We start from the raw sequence: 11,010 nt of genomic DNA on the forward strand, positions 1-11,010 counted from the left end.
TGCATTTTCTTGATCACATATGAGAGAACGACATGTCTAGTTTTAACTTGTTTTAATATTAGCATAATAGGCTGTACTATCATATGCTTCAGGGCCATTTGTATTTGATCCTTTGTGACTATACCTATCACTTTGTTCAATTTCCCTGATTATTTACCAAATACTTCCTCTACTTATTGATTTTTATACTTGTTATTTTTTTCTTAACAGAAATGCCTCAATTGTATAGCACTTATTTTATTTATTTTTCTGCTTTAATTACTTTTATTGCTGGAATAAAGCACAATGACCAAAAGAAATTTATGTAAGAAAGAATATATTTTGGTTTAGGGTTCCAGATGGAAAGTTCAAGGTGGCAAGGGTAGCAAGCCAGTAGGCAGGCATGGTGGCCAGAATCGGATGCTGTGACGTCAAAGCTCAACTGGACACAGTAAGCACAGAGATAGAGCAGGAAGCAGGTAAGAACATAAACTCGCAAAATTCACCCCAGTAACATACTTCCTTTAGCAGGGCTTGACCTCTTATTGGTTCCATATCCTTCCCAAATAGTGCCACCAATGAGATTGCAGATGTGTTTCACCATGCCCAGCGTCTTCCATGGTGCTAGAGATCTGGCCTCAGGCCCTCATGTTTGCATGTCAAATTAGTTTACCCACTGAGCCATACTTCCAGCCTCCCTTATTACTTATAAATTTCTGGGCTGGGGTCTGCTTTTGCCCTTGGGGTGTTCAGAAACCCTTGTCCACAAGGCCAGATTGGAAGGTGAAGCTTAGCTGGGGCAGGTAGGTTACGCAGGACCTTGGTCTGAGGTGAGTGCAGGAGAAACAGCCTTTTCCGAGAACGTTTTCAGTGAAACAACTCTCCTTTATTGGAGGGAATATATAAACCTTGGGAAGTAGGTAGGGGTTTTCAGGATGAATGTACATTATTGACTGGGCCCAAGGTGCTGAGAATGCTTCATTTGCATGAAGAGGAATTACAGGTGCTAGTCAGACATGTCCTTATAAGGAATAGGAAGTTTTGATCTGAAACCTGGCCACCAGGATACATGACTACCTCAAAGGTGGCAGAGGTGTGGTCACAGGCCTACATGTACCAGGACATGCAGGCCCAGAACAGGGAGTGAGAAATCCTTACTCCTGCTCATCTCAAGATGAGAATTTCAGGGTTTGGACATATCTTAACCTCACTCTTACTCCAGCCAGGCTTCCCTGATGGCATGGATCACCAGCCCCACTTTAAATGATTATGCTATTTTAAAACATTTGTCAAAATGGCGCATATGTTTGAAAATATGATCTGACCGGACATTTGGATTATATAATTTATATTTCTCACCTTATGAATGTTTGCCTTGGGTAGCGAGGCAATTTTCTCTTACTTGCATTTTGATTGGACATCGGAGCAGTATTCCATTATTATGGCATAGAAAATATTTTTCTCATAAAGATTTCTCCTTCTGCAACCAGTGTAAATGCTCAGTGCAATCATACAGCAAACTTTGACTCTTTATGAAAATATTTTGTGTTTGAAAGGGAACATAATTTATAAGGGAGGTGTTCATTTCTGATCCATTTCCTAGTTTACCCCCAGGGAGGCTTTCCAGCAGTACTATTTCTTTTCAACTGCGGATGGGTGAATCTCCTGGAAATCATCTTCAATTGGAATCTGATAAGTAACCTGCTGAGAATGGCTTGTCTCTGCACTCTGGTGTCTAATGTTCAATTTCTCTGTTTTCCGCTTTTCCCTGGAAGAGCGGTTCACACCAAATCATTCACCATGGGTATTAGAACTCTTCACTTTGAAGGGTATTTCCTTTGTAGCTTTCTCTCTCAGTATTTTGAAGACCAGTTCATCGTCATCCACTTCACTATATGGCCTATAATAGAAATGATCCTTATTTATTCTGATTTCTCTATATGTAATGTCCACCCATTATTGATTATGATTTCTGTATTTATAACTAGCAGTAAGTATGGGTTCTCAAACAGGTGAGGGGTAGAGCATTGCTTATACCCCAGATATCTCTGAGAAAGCAGAGGAGTGGAGCTACTCCCTACCCCTCCCTACCCAAACCAGGCTTGAGCCTACTCAACCCCATAGAGATAAAGGTCATGATAAACTTAGGCTTCTCAGGAATCATGTTGCTGGCAGTCTGCTAATCTGACCCATTGACCCCCCCATCACCACACACTTTCTCTTAACACTTCAACCCTTGATCTTTATCCTCCCCTCCACCCTGACTAAAGCTATGTGACCTAGCTCTGCCATTCCAATAAACTGAGTTGTCCTACTAAAGTCTCCAGACTTCTTTTATACCCACCATACTTGCCACCAGTGTGGAATGGTAAGTCTGGGTCAGGGGACCTACAAGTAAGCAATTTAATTATCATGTCCATTCTCTTTCTTTCTTTCTTTCTTTCTTTTCTCTTTCTTTATTTTTTAGAGATAGGTTTTTTTTTTTCTCTGTGTAGCCTTGGCTGTCCTGGACTTAATTTGTAGACCAGGTCAATCTTGAACTCACAGCAATCTTTCTGCCTCTGCCTACTTGAATGCTGGGATTACAGGTATGTGCCATCATTCCTGGCTTTGATATTTCTTCTTAATGGGTTTCTTCTGTTTATATTTTCATAGAAAGGCACTGGATTTTTCTCTTTTCTTTTCTTTTTTGAGTCATAGTTTTCTTTGTAACTGCCCTGTTTTTTTCTGGAACTCACTTTGTAGACCAGGTTAGTCTCAAACTCACAAACATATACCTGCCTCTGATTCCTGAGTGCTGGTATTAAAGGCATATGCCATTATGCCTGTAATAATTACTTTCTTGAAACACATTTTTCCCTTATGCTAGTTTGCTTTCCATCATTGTGGGCAACATATTTATGAAAATAAGCTTTAAAATAATAGCATATTATTACTAATATGGAGGTCATCTTATTCCTTTGTATCTTTTTACTAGTTGAAGCAGGATAACAAGGCTACAGGAGCATAAGGTAGATGTGGATATTCACCTCATATAAGAAGAAAACCAAAAAGAAGTGTATGGAGACAAGAAATACCATTTAGAGACATACCATCAATGATCCATTTTCTCCTCTTTTCCCTAATAGCCAATACAACTATGAACTCTACTGCTCAGGTTAAGAGGCTGAGTTCTCCACCATCTTTTAACAGTGCCAAAAGCTGTGACTAAAAAATGAACCATCTAAGCTTTTCTATTGAATAGTTCATACTCAAATCATAGAAGCCCACCTCTAACTCCCTAATGCTTATGTCCATCTTGTGCTAAAAATGCATCTAGTCTATTTCCAAGGGTCCACGATATGTTAATAGACAAAAAAAATGATTAATTAATAAGAGTAGAAGTCTCAAGTTTCTTCTGAGAGCTGTGGTGACTCTCAGCTGTAATCCCTTGAAAATATTTCTAAAAATAAGTTACATAATTCTAAAATATCATTACAAGGGCAAAGACTCCAATTCTAAAAGGAGGAATGGATGATATCAAACAGACACTGGACCAATGCATGATTTAAACTTTACAGGCAAATGACTAATTCCTATGTAACTCCATGCCAAGATTCCTGGTTTACAAAGTGGCTGCATGTGAACTCCAAACAATTAGACAGTCTTGCCACTACCATCTTAATGGCAGAAGCCCACATACTTTCTATTTTGCACTCTATTCTCTTCAGAATCCTGGTCTTTTGAATTTCCACATACTCATACCATTGACTCATACCATTTCAGGCATTTTGGCCTGCTTCTCTGAATGTTTCCAAATTGATGCTCTCAACCACTCTCAATGGTTCTATACCACATTATCAAGTATACTGACACAACGTCTATTGCCAATATTGAACTTTATATGAATTTTCATTGTTGCAACAGAATACCCAGGAGCAATCAACCTAAAAGAGGAAGAATTATGCACTGGGCCTGCACGTTCTTTAAATATGAGGCAAACAGGATGTCATTCAAGAAGGAAGATGGAGTAGATGGGGTTTCTTATCTCACAGCAACTGAAAGGAATGATCCGGAGGTGAGAGATACTCCACACAGTCACTCCTTCCAGTGACTCAATTGCCCCAAGTGGCTTTGATTACTAGTAGATATTTAACTAGAAAGGATTAGATGAGTAAAGCAGTTTATCCATTAATGAGATCGCTATCCTTAAGGTCATGTCAGCAGTCTAGAGCATCTACAACTGGGTACCAGTTTTCTTTTTAACACGTCATCTTTTAGGAATGTTTTATTTCTAAAACAGATTATATCTCTTTATCTCTGGTTCTTTTCATTTGCATCTACCTCACATATATATTTAGCTATGACATGTTCAGGTGTTAATCTTTTTATATTTTATTAGATTATGGCTTATATTTCTGTCATCAAGTTTACTAGCCTTTTATTCTTCTATGTCCCATATTTTCTTAAATTATACCTTTATTTGATGCCTTTTTTTCTTCCATAGAAGTACACTATTTACTTTTAAGAACCCTTTCATGTTTCTACTAAACATATATACTATTTCACTCAGTTTCCTGGATGCATGGAATATAACTATGACAAATATGTTAATAACCCTGTCTACAATTCTGTTATCTGTGTAATTTATTCCTGGAGCCATCTTAGTTAATATAGGTTATAAAATTTCCATCCCTATGTGCTATCACTTTCTTCTTCAATATTAAGGATTTCTCATTTTATTTTATTGGATACTTGATATTTTTATGAATATATATATTATAGACTTTCCCTTTCTTCCTGGTATAAAATCAAGACATTTATCTCTATTCTTCTCATTTGGGCTTTGAATTTGTTGGATGGGACAAATGCTGCAGCTGTTTTAGGATGCTAGTTAAGTTTTCCCTTTCCACTTTTATTGACAATCATTTTTAATACTCCAATTAATATCCAGTGTCATAGGAGTTTTCCTTTAAGGCAAACAGGCACAGCCACTTTTCATAGACCTCGGGTATGAGAGATTCATTCCTTTGTTCTTCTGAGGTCTTATCTTATTCCTATCCCTGGTTAATGTCTTCTTATGTTACTTGACAGTATTCAACTTGACATTAAAGTATGATCACCTGGGGCTCTCCAGACACCTTTTGGTTTTTAGCTCTCTTTTTAGTGATGCAATGCTTTCTAAGCCCTAGGATTAGTGGTTGCCTGACTACATCCCGCCCCCCACCCCCACCAATCACATACACAACTCTCTTCTCACCTATGAGAGTTCAGTCAGACCTATTTGGTTTTCTCTACCTACTCCTTGTCTTTGAAGCTATCTCCAAGAAGGAGCGTGAAACAGCTTTAAGTTCATTTGATTCTTGTCCCTGAAGAGATTTATTTTATTGTGTGGTGTTTTGAACATTCTAATTTCTTCTTATTTTTCTTAATGCTTTGATATTTTAGGCTAGAGGATAAACTGGCTCCCACTCTTTTCCAAATTTATCAAAATTTGATATCTTTTTCAAAATAAACCATACCAATACATTTTATAAAGCTGTTAAGTTTTTTATTAATATGCACATTCACTGTTTTTATAATTATTAAGTAAATAGTTTTGTTATTTCTTACACTTTCAGCTTTCCCAATATTTGTGTGTATTTATATGTTATATAAGCTTTTTAACAATTGTTGATTTCCCCCTGATTTCAAATGTGGAAGAGTTTAACTCTCTTCTCATTCCACTTTAATATTTTTGTGTATAGATTATGGTTCCATTGCATAACAAATTTACAGATTTCTCCCCACAACTTTCTTCTATAAACCTGTGCTTTCTAATATTTTGTAGCCATGGTAGGCTTACGATTCTTTGCTTAATTTAGATCCCTCATTTTCCTCTCTTAAAATAATACATGCAAGTTGATTGCAGAGACAGTTTAGAAGTTGAGAGCACTGGCTACTCTTCCAGAAGACCCAGAATTAATTCCTGGCACCCACACTTCGGCTCATGGCTGTCTTTTAATCCATTTCCAGGGTATCTGATGCCCTCTTCTGGCCTCTTCAGTCTCCAGACACACAAAATAAAATAATAAAAATTAAAAATATCTTTGTTTAGAGCTGTGATTCTGTTTTTCTCATTTAAAGATATTGTTGAAGCCCCTTTACCACTTCCAGTGGTATATGCCTTGCCTGATTATTTAATAGCACACAGTAGTAGTTACTTCTCTCATTACTAATGAACATACCTTAAAGGAACAGAGCTTCACTGTGGCTCCTACTTTAGAGGAGGCAGACACTTGGCCACTGAAGAGGCTTAGTCATCAGCAGCAGGGGTTTGTGCTATGGCTTTCTCACTCTTCAGGATCAGGAAGCAGAGAATGGGTCTGGAAACTACAATTCTCAAAGTCTTTCACCAGTGACCATTGTCCATCAGCAAGGTTTCACCTTCTAAAGGTTCTACAATCTCCCAAGCTGCAGCAGCTGAGGACGTAGCATCAAAGACGTACAAAATAGTCTCAAGAAGTCACTTTCTACTTATTTAAATGTATCAGGTAACCTTACAACATGCCACTTCCATCTTCTCTGGTTGAGATATTTCATTTGCCATCCTCTGTCTTTGTGAAACACTTCAGATATAGACTGTGTGATCTATGAAAAACCATGTCTATAGAAGACTTTGAATGGGATGTTCTTTGAAAGTCTTCCTGGACACATGTTAAATCGTTCTCTTTCTTGAGATACCCACCCACTCCTCAGTAGATGACATTTTGAACAGGTTTCTGTAAAAGGTGATATTTGAAGTCTGAACATTCCTTTATCACCTGCATGTCACTTACAGTTTGCCTTTGATCACATTCCGGGATGAAGTTACCATTGGAAAGATTACCATGGATCTTACTCTGGTGTAGCTGTTAAAATAACTGCATATCTATAGGAACCTTAGAAAAATTTAATTGTCTTCATATCAGCTTGGAGATATGTGTTCTTAATAAGGTATTTTTATTTTCAATTGTTTGGAGATGAATTAAGATATAATTTTTAATGAAATATTTCAGTTAATTCCTATATATTTGTTATGTAGGTTCCTTTCCTGGTCTTTCTGGATCCCTGGTTTGGATGTCAGGCAGTTTTCCCAATGGTGTTTCTCATACATTAGCATACCTTACACTGATTATAGAGATTAGCTACAGTACATCTCAAGTAGGGGGTTGATGAGCCTGACAATTAACTTTCTTTAAAGTTTATCTTTATTTGTGTGTAAGTGTGTTTATCTATGCCAGTGTATGCTACATGTTGTGAAATGTTCGAGAAGACCAGGAAAAGGTGATGGATATCTTGGAGCTGGAGTTATAGGAAGTTGTGAACAGCCTGATGGGGGTGCTAGGTACTAAACTCACGTGTCATAGAAGAAGAGCAAGTACTTTTGATAGCTGAGCAACCCTTCCAGTCCCAGAAGTTTGTATGTCTAATAAGCCATAATGGTTAGGCTTCTGGTCCAGGGACAGTAGTATGAGAACTACTGCCCTACATGACTCAAGTACTGCATATTATTTTATTGCACTATGTAGACTGTATCTTTCCCATGGTTGCAACATAATTTACAGTACTAAAACTTACTAGTTGTGTGTGTTTTAAACAACTTGACTCTATCTGGAATGTACTACAGTTCAAAATGAAGGACATAGCTGTGATCTGGATCTCGAGGCAAGAAGACAGCATGACTTTGATCCAATCTGGAGGTGGAAGTAGAGACTTTTGCTTTCAATTTTGATCCAGATCAACAAAAGTCCTTAATCCCAGATACTGAGGCATAGTGGACATGCTTATAAATATTTATAATGGAAGGGAATTAAAGGAAAGCTTAGGTATAGGCATGGTGGTTCATGCCTTTAATCCCAGACAGATTGTTGAGTTCAAGACTAGCCTGGTCTAAAGAGCAAGTGCAGAACAGCCAAGATTAGGCAGTGAAGGAAACTATGGAAAACAGAGAGTTAGTTAAATTGTAATTGAGTCAGAGGGACAAGTTTCATCCCCAGCCAACAGCAGAACTTGGCAGCTTTGGCTATGTGGTCTGGTTTTAGAATCAAGGATTGAATTTCCCTCATGAATAAGAAAAGGTGCTGTGGTCAGGAGTGTGGTAGGGGTGTTTCCGCATGGAGGCCCAGTGAGGCCATTGTGTGAAGCTGTAGAGGTGAAGCCTGGATTGTCTTGGAACCCACAGGATTGTGACATCAGACATGGAGATGGAGAGTTTGGAATTTGCTAAGCTGGCTTTCAGTCTTGCTTTGGTCCAGTATTTCGTCACTATGCTCTCCTGCCTATGTTTTGGAATGGTAATGTGTATCCTGTGCTGTGATTTGTTGGAAGTATGGGATCTGCTTTTAGATTTTGCTTTTATAGGGTATAAAAGTTAAGAGACAGCATGAATCTCAGAAGAGACTTTGAACTATACACTTTTAAACTTTGTTGAGACAGACAGACTATGGGGACTTTTGAAGTAGGATTAAATGCATTTAGCATTGTGTTATGGCTAGACTATGCCCCACCCCCCCCATAGACTCATGTGTTTGAACAAGCCTATGGGGACCAAGGAGTGGAATGCGGTAGTTTGAAGATCATTGGCTCAAGAGGAGTGGCTCTATTAGGACCTCTGGCCCTGCTGGAGTAGGTGTGGCCTTTTTGTAGGAAGTACATCACTGTGAGGTCAGGCTTTGAGGTCGCCTATGTAAAGCTCTGCAGGCCCATTATGTAAGACAGTCTTCCTGCTGTATGCAGATCTTGGATCCTCCAGGGCCATGTCTGCCTGTACACAGCCAAATGCCTGAAGCTGTAAGCAAGTTCTAATCAAATGTTTTGTCCTTCATAAGAGTTGCTGTGATCATGGCATCTCTTCACAGCAATGAAAATAAATGAAAATTATATTTCCCTAAGTATTTAACAAATATGTCTTCTTTTGCAGAGGAATGAACACACTGGAATTTAGTTCTGCTCGATATTTTACATTGCTTTTAAAACTGGCTTCTATTTATTTATAGTTACACTCTTTCGTACTAGTCCGGTTTTTTACTCATCTTTGGGAACAGAGTATTCTGATACTTTACTGTAAATCTGGTATTAACAGGGTCTTAAGAGATTAAAATTAAATTAGTAGAAGGTGGGTTTAGTAAACTATTCTAAGTAGTCCATAGTGTTAGAGCAAGAAAATGTATTTTACTATGTGTTTTGCTCTGGTATTCATTATATTCTGTCAACATCCATTTGGAGGGTTAGTGTCCCCGCCCCCTTCTCCCTCTCTCCCTCTCCCTTCTGCTTTCTCCTAGAATGTTTAGAATTGACAAAGAGCCTTCTTCGAACATGCTAGGTAAGTGCTAGGCTGCTGAGCTGCATCCCCATCCCACGGTGTTTACAACAGGATTCTCTTTTATATCTCAAAATAACATAGATTTCACTGTGTAGCCAACACTGGCCTCAAACAAATAACTGTCATGCTTTCGGCTGTGAGTGCTTGGATTGTACACAGACAACATCATGAGAACCTCAGCGGGTGGTATTTGAAGCAAATTTTGATTGTGAACTGGTACAATCCACACTGTGCTTTACAAGTTAAACGTTTAGTGGGTCTGATGTGAAGCAGAAATTTTTAATTCAATTCAATTCAAAATAAGTCTTGAACATTAAAAACTCCGGCTGAAAGAACCCTTGTTATAACTTTTTGTAGATGAGGTAGCATGAGTTCCAAAAGTTTCTTAGTTTGGCTTAGTTCGACAACAGTTCGATGTTTTTGTCTTACTTTAATTAAAATTAATACAGCAGATACAAAAGAACGGAGTAGCCACAACCTTTTATATAGCATTGCAGCCACATACAAAAAATATCCTGTTTGGCCTACCTTGTTTATTTCATGCTGAATCTTTGCAAATAATTAGAGGCCAGGGACTTAATCTCATTTTAGAGCCCAAACTGCCCAGTTTTCACACCTTAGTATTTGTCATTGAAAGTAATGAGGTAGTTTTTATGAAAATTAAAAACAGTAGAAATAGGTTATGAAGGCTCCATAAATACTGAGAACACTGATATGAAGAGCCATAAATACAGACAGAATTGCCTTCATATATCAGTGTGGTTTGATGTCAAACGTAGAAAACATGACTCCCTCTAATTTTCAATTGCCCTCTAAGGGTCAATCTTCCTCTTATGGTCTCCTGTTTCATTATGCTACCCAGCAATACTGCTGACACCCACACCCCCACCCTCCCCACCCGCACTCCATGGGCCAGCTCTTTGTGTTGCTGTGACTTCATCAAAAATTTCTACCTGCTTCTTTCACCTCTTCTCCCCTGTCATCTGAATTTCCTTTCCTCTGCTACATAGTCAAGAACAAAGCTATAGACAAACACACAGCTTTGTGTGTTTAATCCTAGCCCTGGGGTGGCACAGGTGAATATTTCTGAGTTGGCGGGCAGCCTGGTGCACATGATGAGGCCCTGCCTCAAAAGACAGGGTCAAGACAAGACAAAAATAAAATACAATAAAAGAAAGAAAGTCAACATTTCCTCTTAAACTTTGGTTTTGTAAGAACATTATTCTTTCTTTTAGTTCTCTCTTTCTTTTTGAAATATTTGTAGTGTATGTTTGTCTGCATGTCCTTCTGTATACCATAAGAATGCCTGCTGCTGTGCTTGCTTCGGCAGCACATACACTAAAATTGGAATGATACGGAGATGATTAGCATGGCCCCTGGGCAAAGATGACATCCAAATTTGTGAATTTGATGGGCTATAGAAGGTGGCATGTGGAGATTGTAAGAAGCTCTCCACAGACTATCAAGGCAGGCCTATCTGGATCTGGTGCGGGGGTTGAGGACTGGACAAACTGTTGCACCAACCAAGGACATTGCAAACAGAAAAATCTAGAGGCCCTGTTCAGATGTAGCCAATGGACAGGTCATTCTCCACATTGAGAAGGAGAGAGGAGTGTGGAGGACTGCCTCTGACGTGAACTCTGCTGCCCACTGTTTGATCACTATTTGTTCCTTGTGGGAACACAGAGGAAGGGGATGCAGGCTATCCA

General features: G+C 38.6%; 1 non-coding gene across 1 annotated transcript; it reads left to right on the forward strand.

Moving 5' to 3' along the window:
* Positions 1 to 10,615: 10,615 nt before the first annotated feature.
* LOC127204861 (U6 spliceosomal RNA) lies at positions 10,616 to 10,722 on the forward strand. The gene has a single exon (XR_007832548.1). It is a non-coding gene; the product is annotated as a U6 spliceosomal RNA (small nuclear RNA).
* Positions 10,723 to 11,010: the final 288 nt, after the last annotated feature.

The sequence above is a fragment of the Acomys russatus genome, chromosome 20 (genome assembly GCF_903995435.1).
Source record: "Acomys russatus chromosome 20, mAcoRus1.1, whole genome shotgun sequence".
NCBI lineage: Eukaryota > Metazoa > Chordata > Mammalia > Rodentia > Muridae > Acomys > Acomys russatus.